The 18546-nt window shown below is 43.5% G+C and overlaps 1 pseudogene; it reads left to right on the forward strand.

The window, feature by feature from the left end:
* Positions 1–18546, forward strand: part of LOC112220118 — a 45146-nt pseudogene that overhangs the window by 4073 nt on the left and 22527 nt on the right.

The raw sequence follows: 18546 nt of genomic DNA on the forward strand, positions 1-18546 counted from the left end.
TCACTCTGATCATTTCGCCAGTGAGATTCAGCTACTTGCAAATTCACAATTTTTGTGGGGAAACAGAGATGATAGAGAAATTATTTTATAATTGTAATTTATTTATTGGTCAAATATTTGGGGAAGCCTGACCTCCCTTGGCATCCATGAATACACACCACTGCGCACACATGTCACCGACCTGTAGCATCCCTGTTCCCTTTCCCTCTTTACCGTGCCTTTGTTCCTTTGAGAGCTTTATCATAAGTCATGTACTTCTCAAAAGTCAGTTTGTAGCACATTTGACTTAACATTTGATTTGGATCCTATAAGATCAATATTATGAACATATTGTTTATTCTGTCAACTAAGGCAGTCTTTAGAACAATTTTAAATTCAATGCTTGACCGTTGTGAATTGTTCCTGCAATCAGATCAAATCGAAAGAATTTGGCTTGCATCTCAGACTAACCCATAAAATCTACTGAAAATTGATAGACTGTAGTTACTTTAGTGCATAGACAACATTCTAGCGTCAAACTAGTTCATTGCAATTATGATTCAAGTAATCAAGGCCTGCCTGAACCCAAATCAATTTTGTCTTGAAACAACCAAACTGCAAATAATTCTAGACTAAAACTGATGTTTTTGGTTCCTCCCCATTGTTTAAGTGAAAGACTGACAAGTTATGGCATTTCTGTGTGTCTTCGGCTATTTTCACATTTTCGGGCAAGTGACCATAATTTTCTGGCAACCTGAAAAAATGATCCTGACTACCCCGATGGGCAATTGCCTTTCAGGCCTAAATGTCAATCCACACACAATTATGGGTTAAGTCCATATGACAATGTGTGTATCTGTGTCTAGAATGATGATAATGTTTACAATGGTACCTCTGGTGATTGACAGTATGATCGATGGCACTGGACTCATTTCCCTCTTCACTTGTTTCTCCTCACCTTTTCCACACCCCTCCTCCAGATATCCCTCTCAGTGAGTGGGTCAGCAGCATACCACCCTGCATCCCACTGCTGGCTTGTCTCTGAAGCTAAGCAGGTTAGGTCCTGGTCAGTCCATAGATGGGAGACAAGATGCTGCTAGAAGTGATGTTGGAGGGACAGTAGGAGGCACTCTTTCATTTGGTCTATAATTAAATATCACAATGCCCCAGGGCAGTAATAGGGAACGTTGCCCTGTGTACGGTGCCGTCTTTCAGATGGGATGTTAAACGGGTGTCCTGACTCTCCGTGGCCACTAAAGAGCCTATGGCACTTATCGTAAATGTAGGGTTGTTAACCCCGCTGTCTTGGCTAAATTCCCTATCTGGCCCTCATACCATCATGGTCACCTAATCATCCCCAGCTTCCAATTGGCTCATTTGTCTCCCCTGTAACTATTCCCTAGGTTCTTGCTGTAAATGAGAAAGTGTTCTCAATCAACTTACCTGGTAAAATAAGGGTTAAAAGTGAAAGGGTGAAAGCCACCTAATCCTGGACTGCTGGTCTGGTAGGTGAGTCATTGGAGTCCATTCATCTGGCTGTGAGTCCTCTACATATGCAGGCACACAGACAAACAGTCACAGGGATTGAGGACACACAACCTTCTCCAAGGTCTTTTGTTCCAGCCCCACGGAAACACAACTGATTCAACTAATTAAATGAGACATCACTATACTGAGAAATGGAGCCTTTGTTCATGTTTTTTCAGGGCCCCCATACTATTCAATGAGGATGAGGAAGTGATTTGCTGTTTGGGGTAAGTTTCTCAAAAACAAGTGAAATTACAAAAAAGGTATCAAGATCCTTCCTTAACATGCCATTTACATAAAAAATAAAGGATGTGGTTGAAAAAAAGCCAACTTTTCCATTAAGGTCTTGATGATCAGTTGATTATTTAAATCATGTGTTAGTGCTCGGCCGAAACAATAGCCTGCACACTCTGTAGCCCTCCAGGACTAGGGTTGAAGACCAGCCAGGGCTTGTTCTTACAAAGCATCTGAGTAAGAGTGCTGATCTAGGATCAGTTTTGTCTTTTAGATCATAATTATAAGGAGGGAATGGGTGGATCCTAGATCAGTACTCTACTCTGTGAATGTGGGCCCAGACCACTGCTCTGGGTGGTTTGGTCTCTTGGGTGGTATGTAAGTGTGTGTTTGTACTGTTATTACACAACAACATCAATTAGCAAGTCATGAGCCAGAGCCAAGTTTCCATGTACATTCAGCAGAGCAGTAGGGGAATCCATCAGTGTGTTTCTCAGCCCTGGGTCCTAATCATTAGGTACTAAACGGAAGGAAACTGGGAAGTACAATTTGAACTTGTCCAATAAGAAGCCAGTGTCCTAATTAATACAACCCTGCTGGTGACAAGCAGTAAACACTGTGACCTTGGAATGGAGAGGGAGATAGATGGGGAGATGAAGAGTGAGTGAGAGAGAACATTGGTTTACTGTAGTAGAGGTGTAAACAGGGGCTATGCAGAACAAACTGGAGCTTCACTTCAGATGTTTGAAGTCTTTATGTTGAGATCCGCTATAAAGCACTATTATATTAAAAACTTTTTTTCCAAACATTCATTTAGCAGACGCTCTTATCCAGAGCGACTTACAGGACGACTGCATACATTTCCATACTTTTTCTTACTGGTCCCCTGTGGGAATAGAACCCGCTACCCTGGAGTTGCAAGCACCATGCTCTACCAACTGAACCAAACGGGACTATTTCATCTGAAGTCAGGCAGGGGACAGGGGACAGGGGTCATAGTTCAGCCTATGATAATGCCTGATTCACACCAATGGAGCCAACCCAAACCCTAATGTGCTGGCTCAGATAGTTCCCTTTTTTAAATTATTTTTCCTTCAAAGCTTGTTAGGAAAATAGGAAGCCAATTTGTTTTCAGCACTTTTATTTCCATGACTGATCAAAACGTGTTGTCATGGCTCTCTCTTGTCCCTGTGCAGGAGACATGTGGTGACCAATATCGGCACCTAGGGGTAATGACATCCTACCCTCATACCAGGATGTGATGAGATGTTTCCCCTGTGTGTTCCCACCTTAAGCTTCTGAATAGTTCCTTCTCCACATCTCGCTGATTTTTCACTTGGTGTATTAAAAGAATAGTTCACCCAAATTACAAAATGTCTTATTGGATTCATTGCCCTGTAAACTGTAATTTGAGTGAACTATCTCTTTAATCTACCCTCCAACATGTAGATGTATTTCAGTTCACTGAACACTTCAGCTGTGTCTCAGAGCATGTACTGTAAAGGTCCATCTATATTGGAGGGACGCGGAACGGTTGAGTACCATTGCTTATATGTGAAATAGTGGTGCGCAGTCTGACCGCACATCAGTGTCTTTTCATCAGATGCCTCCATCACCCAACCTGCTGTCACAGTACGTTTTCCATGGAGAACCATGAATCGCAGTAGTATAAATTGCTTTTCGGCCCATGTGTGGGAAAAACTCCTAGCCTGTGTTTACACAGTCACCCCAATTCTAATGTATTGGCATATCTGATACCAATCTGATCTTTTCCCCATTGTCTAACCAGCAGAAACCACATGGAAACTGATCATTTGAGTTCTGATTTCAATCTTGATACAATTCTGATGGTTCATATGTGACCTCAGCCTGGACACTATAATCAGTTGTTTTTGCTCTGAAGTGTTTTGTAGTTTTTTTTGTGTGTTTTTTTGCACATGACCTGTTGTTGCATGACAACCACCCAAAAATGTAAAGGAACAGTGATAGGAAATTATAATTGCATCTGTGTGCTATTTCAAAGGTCATGCACAAATCTTAGTAATGCACATATCTGATATGGGCCACATATATAAAACTGATTGTAGACAGTCATAAAAATTATAATCTGAATTTGGTTCTTAGCTTGCATTTACACAGCCATCCTAAGTCGTGTATTTAGATTCAGCTTTATATGAGCGGTATCTGGAGGTCTCAGTGTTTAATTACATAAGATGCCTCATCTAAATACTCCCGGCGAGTGACAGTGTGACTGCTCCTAGTGGCTGTACTCGCAGTGGGTGACAGATAGACAGGATATGATAGATATGCAAACCTGTGTGTCAGACCGTGTGAGTCAGAGATGTGGGTGGGACTCCCTCTCTAACACACTTAACTGTTGTTCGACTCCATGAAACCCCCTCAGACAGCAGGGACGCAACACACATGTTGGCTATATGTAGGAGGCAAAACGAGGTGGTGGCTGTACAGTCGGATGGTGTTTTTGTCTGAGAGAGATGGGAGGAGGATGGGGCGAGGGAATGAGAAATGGAAGAGAGGGAGAATTGGGAAGAGAGTGAGGGAAGGAGAACACCCACACTCGCGCACACAAGGTTGAAGGGAACTAATATTCATAGAGAAGGTTTCTGTCTGGTAACTGTCACTCTATATATCCCCTCCCCCCACACACACACACACACACCCCTCTTCAATCTGCAGGGTGTCTGACCCAATTCTGTGAGGAGAGGAGACGAAGAAGAAAGAGATGGCTCTAATGTTGGCAACAAATTAGCCTGTCAGTTAGTGGAGCTTACCCTGGAATGAAGAGTAATTTACAGAGAAAGAGAGGCAGAAAGGGAGGGTGAAGAAGAGAGACTGGGATGGAGGGAAGGGAACAGTGATGGAGGGAAAGTTATATTGAAGGCGTGTGATCCTAAAACTGAGAAATGGCAGTGCAAGAGAAGCCCCCTCTCGCTCTCTCTCAGCCCTTAACGAGCTGTGTGTGTGTAGGCAGCCTCTTCATGGCTGTTCTCTTCAATTCCTGCTGCTGCCCCTCCCTTCTATGAGAAGCTTTATGCCAGGCAGTGATAGGCTACCGCTCTGAGACACACACACACACGGATACGCACACATAGAGACAGAGGCTAAAAGGGAGAGGAGGGTAACTTGTGTGGGCTATGATTGTGAAATCACTGCTTCAGTTCAATGCTATGAGACTAATTTCGCTCTCAATTCATTCAATTCAATTGACATGATATTGGTGATGACAAGGAAACGATAATACATGGAATAATAAATTATCACAAAATAATTAGGCCTATTCAGAATACTAATGAAACACAAATGACACACCATTTCAATACACTCTCTCTCTCTCTCTCTCTCTCTCAGGCTGCCTGTCAGGGTCTTGTTGACCCCCCCGTTCCTCCGATGAACCCCCTCAACTCCATGAAACCCGGTCTGCCTCCCACTCCGCACAGGTACACACACACACAGAGTGACTCATAGAGGGAGTGCTGAGCTGATTGTCAGTTGGCTTCTGGTTGGCTTTGACCTCTCACCTATCCTGCTATTGGCTGATCTCTGGGATCTGACTGCCGATTTGCTGCTGCTGGCCCGAGCGCTGGTTTCCTGTTTAAGAGTTCACTTCCTGTGGTTTCAGGGGGGAAGTGGTTTCAAGAGCGTAACCTTATCCGCACACACACACAAGGGTTGGGCTCAGTTCAATTGAATGTCTCATAAATTCCAATTCAATTCTTGAATTTTAATTAGTAAACAGGATACATAATTGCAATTTGAATTAAAGGAAATAGAATTGAATTCAGTGAAATTCAATGACATTAAAATGCCTGTTCTATTATTATATATTAAGTGTGGTCTTTACAAATATACATTACCAGTCAAAAGTTTGGACACACCTACTCATTCAAGGGTTTTTCTTTATTTTTTACTATTTTCTACAATGAAGAATAATAGTGAAAACATCAAAACTATGAAATAACACATATGGAATCATGTGGTAACCAAAAAAAGTGTTAAACAAATCCAAATATATTTTAGATTCTTCAAAGTAGCCACTCTTTGCCTTGATGACAGCTTTGCACACTCTTGACATTTTCTCAACCAGCTTCACCTGGAATGCTTTCCAACAGTTTTTGAGGAGTTTCCACATATGCTGAGCACTTGTTGGCTGATTTTCCTTCACTCTGCGGTCCAACTCATCCCAAACCATCTCAATTGGGTTGAGGTTGGGTGATTGTGGAGGCCAGGTCATCTGATGCAGCACTTCATCACTCTCCTCCTTGGTCAAATAGCCCTTACACAGTCTGGAGGTGTCTGGTCATTGTCCTGTTGAAAAACATGGTAGTCCCACTAAGCTCAAACGAAATGGGATGGCATATCGCTACAGAATGCTGTGGTAGCCATGCTGGTTGAGTGTGCATTGAATTCTAAATAAATCAGACAGTGTCACCAGAAAAGCACCCCCACACCATTGCACCACAACCACACATGCAGAGATCATCTGTTCATCTACTCTGCGTCTCACAAAGACATGTCGGTTGGAACCAAAAATGTCTGATTTGGACTCTTCACACCAAAGGACAGATTCCCACCAGTCTAATGTCTGTTGCTCGTGTTTCTTGACCCAAGCAAGTCTCTTCTTATTGTTGTCCTTTAGTTGTGGTTTCTTTGCAGCAATTTGGCCATTAAGGCCTGATTCCCGCAGTCTCACATGAACAGTTGATATTGAAATGTGTCTGTTACTTGAACTCTGAAGCATTTATTTGGGCTGCAATTTCTAAGGCTGGTAACTCTAATGAACCAATCCTCTGCAGCAGAGGTAACTCTGGGTCTTCCATTCCTGTAGTGGTCTTCATGAGAGCCAGTTTTATCATAGTGCTTGATAGTTTGATTGACCTTCATAGCTTAAAATAATGATTAACTGTCATTTCACTTTGCTTATTTGAGCTGTTCTTGCCATAATATGGACTTGGTCTTTTACCAAATAGGGTTATCTTCTGTATACCACCCCTACCTTGTCACGGTAGAACTGATTGTCTCAAACACATTAAGAAGGAAAGAAATTCCACAAATTGCCTTTTAGCAAGGCACTCCTGTTAATTGGAATGCATTCCAGGTGACTACCTCATGAAGCTGGTTGAGAGAATGCCAAAAGTGTTCAAAGCTGTCAAGGCAAAGGGTGGCTACTTTGAAGAATCTGAAATATAAATATATTTTAATTTGTTTAACACTTTTTTTTGGTTACTACATGATTCCTTATGTGTTTTGATGTCTTATTATTATTCTACAATGTATAAAGAAAGAAAAAAACCTGTAATGAGTAGGTGTCCAACATTTTGACTGGTACTGTACATAAAACATCAAACATGTTATATACATATTATTTTGGGGGGAAACAATTGATTTGCAGAACAAACTCTTAAAATGAACAATATCTGTATGCAAATATTCTAAGTTATTCTATTTCATTAATAATTTAAATATGGGGAAAATACATTTCCCAGAATGCATTAGCCTAACCTTAAAGTTGACCCCGAAGCCTTCAAAAAGAAGCCAAACAAATGAAATGGTTGGTGGACATTTTATTGGCTATTCTATGCACTAAGGTTAGAGTACATGAACACAGTTTCCAGAAAAAAGTGATAAATATATTATTTGGTATCTGGAGGTGTTACGTGTCACATTCAATTAAACTTGTGTTTATTATTTATTTATAAATATATTTTACCCCCTTTTTTTCCCTCCCAATTTCAATTATGATCTTGTCACATCGCTGCAACTTCCCAACGGGCTCGGGAGAGGCGACGGTCGAGCCATGCGTCCTCCAAAACATGACCCGTCAAACCGCTCTCCTTAATTAACATCCGCCCTCTTAACCCGGAAGCCACATGGGAGGCTGAAACTCTTATGCTTTGACTGAGTGGAATTACACTTCCTGTCATTCAAACGCAAATTCAAATTCTACATCCTGTGTCGGGTGTGGCCAATTTTGAATTTCAATTCATGAGTTGAATAGGAGTCAATTCCAAATTTATGAATTGAGCCCAACTCTGACACACACACACACACTCTCAGGAGCCTCCTCTCCCTCGGAAGGGCTGCTCATACTGGTTTCTAAGTAACTGCTTTGTTGTTGTTATGGAAACGTTGTTGAGTGCCTCTTGAGGATGTGATGTGGTACAAGTCATTCAACTCCTACAAATACACCCACTTGTCTTTCTCTTTAACAAACTAACAATAACTGCTTCCTCTCCTTCATCTGCACAGATCTGACCAATTAGGATAGGTGAGAGAGCATTATGGTGGTGTACAGTTACCTACCAGGTATTGCTTTCACCTGTCCAGGGTCCATATGTAGCAAGCGTCTCAGAGTAGGAGTGCTGATCTAGGATCATATCCCCTTTCCATGTACTCTTGTTAATTTTTTTTATCTGAAACGCAAGACTGATACTAAATCGGCAACCCTACTCTGAGATGTTTGATGCACATTACAGACCCAGGTCTGTAAGCCATGCCCGTACATGACTCCATACCATAATATCCCTGCTTCCTGTCTCCCTTAGTGACGGTAACTTCCTGTATGACTCTGCCTCCTGGCAACAAGGCACCAATCAGCAGCCAGGCGCCCTCTCTGTGGTAACCACTGTCTGGGGCGTGACCAATCCCTCGCACAGCCAGGTAACGGACCAGGCCAATTATGTCTCCTTCCTCATCACCCCACCCCCCTTCTCTCATCCATCCTGCTATCATTATCATATTTTCCATCCATCAGCCAACCCTCTTCCATCCCCCACTCCCACGTCCATGTATTTAACCTTGTTTGAAGGAGAGCAAATATCTTTGGCAGCATTCCAGGCCGCCTACATAGCAGTTGTTCACCAAATCTGACAAGGCCTGGATTGTGTTTTAACATGTTAGTACCACATCGGTGATATTCCAATCCTGCTACAATGTAGATGACACAGCTTTTGATTATTTGTTCATTTGTACAGTATAAGTGCTTTGCAGACTGTATGGAATGTCAATTTCTTTTTTTTCCTACCGGTTACCTGTTTCCACTACCTATCCACTTCCTGTGTTACCCCGTCTAGGTGTTTGGCGCGCCCATGGGCCCGGGCGGGAACTCTGGAGGTCACATGATGCAGGGCAGCGGTGGCGGTGGGGGGATGAGTCCCGGTGTGAACCACCAGTACCAGAGCTATGGTGATAAGGGCTACGGACAACCAGGTCTCTACGGACGCCCCAACACCGCCTATAACCAAGCACCACCATATGGACAGAGGTAAACACCTTTTGACCTGTTTTTATGGTATATGTTCACCGGGGTCGTGTTCATTAGGCATCAAATGGAAGAAAACGGAGTACAACTGCAAGGTACTACCTAGGGTATTCACTAGGCATGAAATGGAAGGAAAGAATTGACTGAAATAGGGAAGGACTACCTGGAACATTGCACCGAATACATCTGTTTAACCTATAGCTATAGTAAGCAGTAATCATGAGCCTGTAAACCAGAGTTATGCTGTTAGCACTTAGGTGGTGTGTAATAGTAGGATGACCACTTAGTGCAGGGTGAGTTGCATAATCAGCTCCAATGTAAATAACATGAGTACGTCTGATAAGCTTCCCAGTAAATAATTAAAAACAATCAACACAGAAAGGTGCTTAAAATAGCCCATTTTAACATATGTAGTCTAAGAAACAAGATCCAGGAAGTCAATAACTTGCTTGTAACAGATGACATTCATATTCTCTGAAATCTCTGAAACTCACTTAGATAATACCTTTGATGATACAGTGGTAGCAATACATGGTTTTAACATCTACCGAAAAGACAGAAATGCCAATGGAGGTGGTGTTGCTGTCGATATTCAGAACCACATTCCTGTAACGCTTAGAGACAATCTAATGTTAAATACTGTTGAAGTAATATGGCTACAGGTTCATCTGCCTCACCTAAAGCCCATTATTGTGGGAAGCTGCTATAGACAACCAAGTGTTAACAGTCAGTATCTAGATAATATGTGTGAAATGCTTGATAATGTATGTGATATCAACAGAGAGGTATATTTTCTGGGTGATTTTTAAATATTGACTGGCTATCATCAAGCTTCAAGCTGTAACCAGGGCCAGGGTCAGTCAACCTACCAGGGTAGTTACAAACAGCGCAGGAATTAAATCATCAACATGTATTGATCACATTTTTACTAACGCTGCAGATATGTGCTTTAAAGCAGTATCCAAATCCATAGGATGTAGTGATCACAATATAATAGCCATATCTAGGAAAACCAAAGTTACAAAGGCTGGGCTTAGTATAGTGAATAAGAGGTCATACAATAAGTTTTGTAGTGATTCATATGTTGATGATGTAAAGAATATTTGCTGGTTTGTGGTGTGTAATAAGGAGCAACCAGACGCTGCACTTGACACATTTATGAAACTACTTATTCCAGTTAATAATAAGCACGCGGTGGTCTAAGGCACTGCATCACAGTGCTAGCTGTGCCACCAGAGACTCTGGGTTCGAGCCCAGGCTCTGTCGCAGCCGACCGGGAGGTCCATGGGGCGACGCACAATTGGCCTAGCATTGTCCGGGTTAATGAGGGTTTGGCCGGTAGGGATATCCTTGTCTCATCGTGCACTAGCAACTCCTGTGGCAGGCTGGGCGCAGTGCACGCTGACCAGGTCGCTAGGTGCACGGTGTTTCCTCTGACACATTGGTGCTAAGAAGCAGTGCTGCTTGGTTGGGTTGTGTTTCGGAGGACACATGGCTCTTGACCTTCGTCTCTCCCGAGCCCGTACGGGAGTTGTAGCGATGAGACAAGACAGTAACTACTAACAATTGGATACTAGGAAATTGGGGAGAAAAGGGGGTAAAAAAAATAAATAATAATAAGCACCCATTAAGAAAATGACTGTTAAAAACTGTTAAATCCCCTTGGCTTGATGAGGAATTGAATTGTATGGTTGAAAGGGATGAGGCAAAAGGTATGGCAATTAAGTCTGGCAGCCCAACTGATTGGCAAACATACTGCAAATTAAGAAATCATGTGACTAACCTAAATAAAAATAAACTAGACTATGAAACGAAGATAAATAATATAAAGAATGATAGTAAAAAGCCAACTTGGCTCCTTCATTTATTGAATCAGATGGCTCATTCATCACAAAGCCCACTGATATCGCAAACTACTTTAATTACTTTTTCATTGGCAAGATAAGCAAACTTGGGGATGACATGCCAGCAACAAACTCTGACACTACACATCCAAGTATATGAGACCAAATTATGAAAGACGAGAATTGTACTTTTGAATTCCGTATGGAAGACAAGCCACCAAGGTCTGACAATCTGGATGGAAAATTACTGAGGATAATAGCAGATGATATTGCCACTCCTATTTGCCACATCTTTAATTTAACCCTACTAGAGAGGGTGTACCCTCAGGCCTGGAGGGAAGCTAAAGTCATTCCGCTACCCAAGAAAAGTAAAACCCCCTTTACTATCTCAAATAGCCGACCAATCAGCCTGTTACCAACCCTTAGTAAACTTATGGAAAAAATTGTGTTTGACCAGATACAATGCTATTTTACAGTAAACAAACTGACAGCAGAATTTCGGCATGCTTATAGGGAAGGACATTCAACAAGCACAGCACTTACACAAATGACTGATGATTGGCTGAGAGAAATTGATGATAAAATTATTGTTGAGGCTGTCTTGTTAGACTTCAGTGCAGCTTTTGACATTATCGATCATAGTCTGCTGCTGGAAAAACGTATGTGTTATGGCTTTTCACCCCCTGCTATAATGTGGATAAAGAGTTACTTGTCTAACAGAACACAGAGGAATTATTTAATGGAAGCCTATAAAATATAATCGAGTTAGAATCAGGAATTCCCCAGGGTAGCTGTTTAGGCCCCTTGCTTTTTTCAATTTTTACTAACGACATGCCACTGACTTTGAGTAAAGCCAGAGTTTCTATATATATGCGGATGACTCAACACTATACACGTCAGCTACTACAGTGACTGAAATGACTGCAATACTCAACAAAGAGCTGCAGTTAGTTTCAGAGTGGGTGGCAAGGAATAAGTTAGCCCTAAATATTTCTATAACTAAAAGCATTGTATTTGGAACAAAACACTCACTAAACCCTAAACCTCAACTATAAATCTTGTAATAGGTCATGTGGAAATTGAGCAAATTGAGAAGACCAAACTGCTTGGAGTAACACTAGATTGTAAACTGTCATGGTAAAAACATATTGGGGCGGCAGGGTAGCCTAGTGGTTAGAGCGTTGGACTAGTAACCGAAAGGTTGCAAGTTCGAATCCCCGAGCTGACAAGGTACAAATCTGTCGTTCTGCCCCTGAACAGGCAGTTAACCCACTGTTCCTAGGCCGTCATTGAAAATAAGAATTTGTTCTTAACTGACTTGCCTAGTAAAATAAAGGTAATTTAAAAAAATTAAAAAAATGTTTAAAAAAAAATATATATTGATGTAGTAGTAGCTAAGATGAGAAGTCTGTCTATAATAAAGCGATGCTCTGCCTTAACAACACTCTACAAGGCAGGTCCTACAGGCCCTAGTGTTGCGCAGCTTGACTACTGTTCAGTCGTGTGGTCAGATGCCATGAAAAGGACTTAGGAAAATTGCATTTGGCTCAGAACAGGGCAGCACGGCTGGCCCTTGGATGTACACAGAGAGCTAATATTAATAATATGCATGTCAATCTCTCGCGGCTGAAAGTGGAGGAGAGATTGACTTCATCACTACTTGTATTTATGAACGGTATTGACATGTTGAATGCACCGCGCTGTCTGGCAAACAGCTCCGACACCCATGCATACCCCACAAGACATGCCACGAGGTCTCTTCACAGTCTCCAAGTCCAGAACAGACTATGGGAGGCACACAGTACTACATAGAGCCATGACCACATGGAACTCTATTATACATCAAGTAACTGACACCAGCAGTAAAATTAGATTTTAAAAAACACCTTATGGAACAGCGGGGACTGTGAAGCAACACAAACATTGGCACAGACGCATGCACACACACACACACACACACACACACACACACACACACACACACACACACACACACACACACACGCACTATACACACACATTGATTTATTACAGTAGATATGTGGTGGAGTAGGAGCCTGAGGGCACACTGTGTTGTGAAATCTGTGAATGTAATGTTTTAAAATGATATAAACTGCCATAATTTTGCTGGACCCCAGGGAGAGTAGCTGCTGCTGCTTTTACAGCAGCTTATGGGGATCCATAATAAATACAAATACAATAAGGTTTGTGCTAATGAATATAACCCTGAACTTTTCTTCTCCATTGCAGAATGTGTAAAGTTTCATTAGCCGAATGAACACAACCCAGGGCTCCAGTCAGTCAGACACATGGGGAGAATTTGAATTGCATTTGATTTGGTTTCCTCTTCCTCTCAAAGCCCATTTGTTGAGAAGGACAGAGCAGACGTCCCTAACCTCTGATCTTGTCATCCAATTGGTTTTGAGAAGGAATCAAGGAAATGCCATTGAGATTCTCCCATGGAGACTACACTGGTGGAGGAAGGTTTATTTCTGCTGTGTGAGTGAGTCATAGTGCTATGGGAAGATCCACGTTCTCTCCTCGTCTGCTTCTCAAAACCCATTGGATGAGAAAGACGGAGGTCCCTCCCCTCTGGCCTTGACCTCCAATGGGTTTTGAGGAGGAGAGGGGACGTGAGGAGTATGCAATTGAGATCTTCCCTATGTCGCTGTGTGTCTCAGTCAAAGCAGCAGGCTGCGTCACTGCTGTCTGTGGGGGGTTCTTCATGGAGTCAGAACAAGAGCTACGTGTATCAGAGAGGGAGTCCCACCCACATCTCTGAGCAAGACACACGCACTCACACACACACACACACAATCAACACTCATTGTGCTTGGCCACTATGGAGTGAGTTGCAAATAATTCTCCCTTTCTCTCCCCCTCTCTCTCTCCCTCTCTCTGTGTGTATCTTAGTTACTCTAATAATGGTGGTGGTGGAGGGGGAATGGGCCAACGCCCCCCCTCTGACTTCACCCAGGCTGCTGCCGCTGCTGTTGCCGCCGCTGCTGCCACGGCAACCGCCACTGCCACGGCAACAGTTGCCGCCATCCAGGAGAAGCAGAACCAGGAAATGAACTACGGCCAGGTAAGAGGCTCCACCTTACCGTGTGTGTGTGAGCAGGAAACTGCTTACCTGGACAGCATTCCTCTAAATAGTGGGCTATTTCTTAAACAATTTATTGGGGGGGATATTGTGCTTCTGTTTGTTTCATTGTTAGAGCTCATTACACACCCTGCAGGACAGAGCAGGAACTAGCTCTGCCACACCCACACACGCTCCAGACTCTAGAGACATGGGCTTGATTAGAGGGAGAACATAAGTATTTTTTTAGCAGACTGTTTACACGTCTACAGAATCTGTCTCTGAGGAGAAACCACACTGTAAGTCCTCTCTCTTCATCGGTCTGTTTCTCTCCTTTTTTTTCTCTTTTTTGTTTCTGTCTTCAGATGGGTGGAGGACCCTCCTCCTACAGTACCCAGTTCCTGTCCCACCCGGGCCCCCAGCAGGGTGGGCCCCGCGGCCCCCCGGGGATGAGCCCCAGTGGGATGGTCCAGTCCCGGCCTGGACAGCACCCCTCAATGGGGGGCATGGGGTACCCCTCGCACCCCTCCCAGGGTCAGGGCCAGAGGATGTCCCAGCAGCACCCAGGCTACCCAGCAGGTCAACAACAGGGGCTCAAACGCCCCTACCAATCTGAGGTACACTTAGAATATACACAGAGCAAACACATGCAAGACACTAACACGCGTCAACATGAGCTTAAAAACTCCCCCTCCTCTCCCCCTGTCCCTCCCCCAGGGTTTCCCAGGGCAGCAACAGTATGGTTCAGGGGGCATGTCTCCGTACCATGGTGGCCAGCCGCTCCAGTACCCCCCCGGACCCCAGCAGCGCCCGCCCCAGTCCCCATCATACCACCACAACCAGCGCATGCCCCCCATGGCACAGTACCAGCAAGGACCACCCAACCCGGCACAGTACTACAAGGTAAGCTGTGAGATCACACTCCTGTGTTTAGGTTAACTTGTGAAAGGGGCTAGCAGCAATGCAGCCGACCCAAGATCACACACGTCCTCCATTTAATAGGGGTTCGATATCCGCTTACGCCTTACTTGACTTCCCTTTCATCTCTCACATTTTTGTTCACAAATAAAAGCTTTTAAAATATGAAAGTGGAATGGAATTCTGTTTTCCTTACTTTAAAATACATATATTTGTATTAAGTATTTTACATTTAATTTACATCTGTCACACACACACACAGATGCTATTATCTGGAGCGAATTACATGAGCAATTAGGGTTAAGTGCCTTGCTCAAGGGCACCAACAGATTTTGTCACTTTCCCTGCTCAGGGTTTTGAACCAGCGACCTTTTCAGTTACTGGCCAAATGCTCTTAATCGCTACATGTTATTGACCGATACCTCTTAGTGTCTGTGGTGATGCCGATCTTGTGCTGATATTTTTTCGTGTTTTATTTAACCCTTATTTTACCAGGTAAATTGACTGAGAACAAATTCTCATTTACAGCAACGATCTGGGGAATAGTTACAGGGGAGAGGAAGGGGGATGAATGCGCCAACTGGAAGCTGGGGATGATTAGGTGGCCATGATGATATGAGGGACAGATTGGGAATTTAGCCAGGACACCTAGGATAACACCCCTACTCTTACGATAAGTGCCATGGGATCTTTAGTGATGGCTCCCTACACAGGGCAATGTCCCCAATCTCTGCCCTGGGGCATTGGGATATATATATTTTTTAGAATAGAGTTAAGAGTGCCTCCTACTGGCACTCCAACACAACTGATTATTGTGTGTGTGTTTAAACAGGAGCAGCAGTACAATGGGCAGCAGGGTAACATGCCACCAGGAGGCTACAACGCCTTCACACAGGCTGCTGTCAATGCGGTAAGCCACCTTGTGTGTGTGTGTGTAGCTTAGCGGTGTGGAGGAGATGGTCCTTTGCTTTGGAATGTTTGGGTCCTTTGCAAATGTAATTTTATAATATAATTGTAATTTGGCGATCCAAATAAAGAACATGTTAGGCTGTGGCACACAGGGATTTTGTGTCAGCAATTAGATTGAGCTAAATGGTTTTTCAATGCAAGTCATACGTTGACATATGACGGACAACGGAGATGATTGTCTGTAAAAAATAAAATAAAAACTCACAATTGCTGTATGCTACTCATCTAAAAATAGTTGACTAGAGTTGACAATTAAATAATTAATATACAATTGAATCTGTGTTCATGCATGTCTTTATAGCCATAGTGTTATACAGTAACTGATTCAGAGGGGTTGGGTTAAATGCGGAAGACACATTTCAGTTGATTGCATTCAGTTGTACAACTGACAAGGTATCCACCTTTCATTCAGTTGTACAACTGACAAGGTATCCACCTTTCATTCAGTTGTACAACTGACAAGGTATCCACCTTTCATTCAGTTGTACAACTGACAAGGTATCCACCTTTCATTCAGTTGTACAACTGACAAGGTATCCACCTTTCATTCAGTTGTACAACTGACAAGGTATCCACCTTTCATTCAGTTGTACAACTGACAAGGTATCCACCTTTCATTCAGTTGTACAACTGACAAGGTATCCACCTTTCATTCAGTTGTACAACTGACAAGGTATCCACCTTTCACTTTATGTATTGTAGCCTTATGATGATATCTTCTATTTAAAACTCTCTCTCAGCAGGGTGGCCGAGTGATGCCGGGGTACCCCAGTTCTCCTTTGGGGGGTAACCCAACCCCTCCCATGACACCAGGCAGCATGCCCCCCTACCTGTCACCCGGTGGGCCTGGACCGGACACCAAGCCCCCTACCTCCCCCAAGGCCCTGACATCAAGCCCCCTACCTCCCCCAAGGCCCTGACATCAAGCCCAACATCAACTCCCTACAGCCCCCCACTGGTGAGATACTTACTGCAGCACACACTCCTTTATCATGTTATTGGACTAATGGAAATGTATTGAGAGAGACCTGGGTCGTGTTCATTAGACACCAAACCGGGGAAAAAAACACTGAAATGAGAAGAGACTGCCTGGACGTGTCCAGTAAGAAATGGACATTTTTGTTTTCCTTTGCAAAATGTTCCTTTGTGTTCCTTAATGAACATGACCCTGGGACCAATTCATAGGTTAAGTACCTGTGCACTCTCATTCCCCTCCCCCTGTTTAGGTAACCCTAGCGACGACCTGCGGCTGACCTTCCCGGTGCGCGACGGCGTGGTGCTGGAGCCGTTCCGATTGGAGCACAACCTGGCAGTCAGCAACCATGCCTTCCAGCTGCGAGACTCTGTCTACAAAACCCTCATGATGAGGTCAGAGCCCAACGCCTCTCAACCAATCACTCAGCTGTTTCTGTGACGTGATCCAGTGTTTTTTAATACCGTGGAGTTTAGAGTTTTACCACATTATTAACTAATGACACTGGTGTGTGCGTGAATCTTTTGACTGTGTGTGTCCTAGGCCTGACCTGGAGCTGCAGTTTAAGTGTTATCACCATGAGGACCGGCAGATGAACACTAACTGGCCCGCTTCCGTACAGGTACAATCACACTTACAGGTACAATCACACGTACAGGTACAATCACACGTACAGGTACAATCACACGTACAGGTACAATCACACGTACAGGTACAATCACACGTACAGGTACAATCACACGTACAGGTACAATCACACGTACAGGTACAATCACACGTACAGGTACAATCACACGTACAGGTACAATCACACGTACAGGTACAATCACACGTACAGGTACAATCACACGTACAGGTACAATCACATGTACAGGTACCCATTCAAATATATATACACACACACAGAGAGAGAGCGAGGGAGAGCGATCAAAGCATAACAGACGTTTCCCATGAAAGCAGGTTTTTTTTTTTCACATACAACTGGATCTATGTGCATGTACACACATCCAAATCAGAATGGGTTAGGCTGGGATTACGCTCCCCTAAGCGCTCTCACTTATGCTTGCGTAAAGTTACAAATTCTGGCATGCACCGAAATCTCAAAGTTGTTGTGGAGTCTCAGCAGAGTTCATCTAGTGCAAGGGTGGGCAGTTCCACCTGATTGGTGTCACATGTTTGCCCCAGCAAACACACCTGACTCCAATAATCACCTAATCATGATCTTCAGTTTAGAATGCCATTTGATTAATCAGCTGTGTTTGCTAGGGATGGAGAAAGTGTGACACCAATCAGGCCCTCGAGGACTGGAATTGCCCACCCCTGATCTAGTGTTAATCCATCCTTGGTTTCTGGGTTAACAAGTTGATGAAAGACAACTGTGAATTAGCTAGCCATTTGAGCCACAGGGTAGCATACAGGGTAGCATTCAGTAGGGTACAAGGTACTGAACATTGTAGATAGAAATACATCAATGAAACTGATGATTCCTTACTCAATATCTCTACTCTGGATGTCTGTTCTACACAACATATTTCTGTTCAAACATTCCACAATGCTGCACCCTATACTGAAGGTGGCCCAAGGCCCATGTTCATAAATCGTCTCAGAGTAGGAGTGTTGCTCTAGGATCCGTTTGTCCTTTTAGCTCATAATGAATACGATCATATGGACAGCAGTTACCTGATCATAGATCAGCACCCCTGCTCTGAGGCCAGTGTGACGACTGTGACTAGCGTGTTAG

The sequence above is a fragment of the Oncorhynchus tshawytscha genome, linkage group LG20, assembly GCF_018296145.1.
Source record: "Oncorhynchus tshawytscha isolate Ot180627B linkage group LG20, Otsh_v2.0, whole genome shotgun sequence".
NCBI classification, from domain to species: Eukaryota; Metazoa; Chordata; class Actinopteri; order Salmoniformes; family Salmonidae; genus Oncorhynchus; species Oncorhynchus tshawytscha.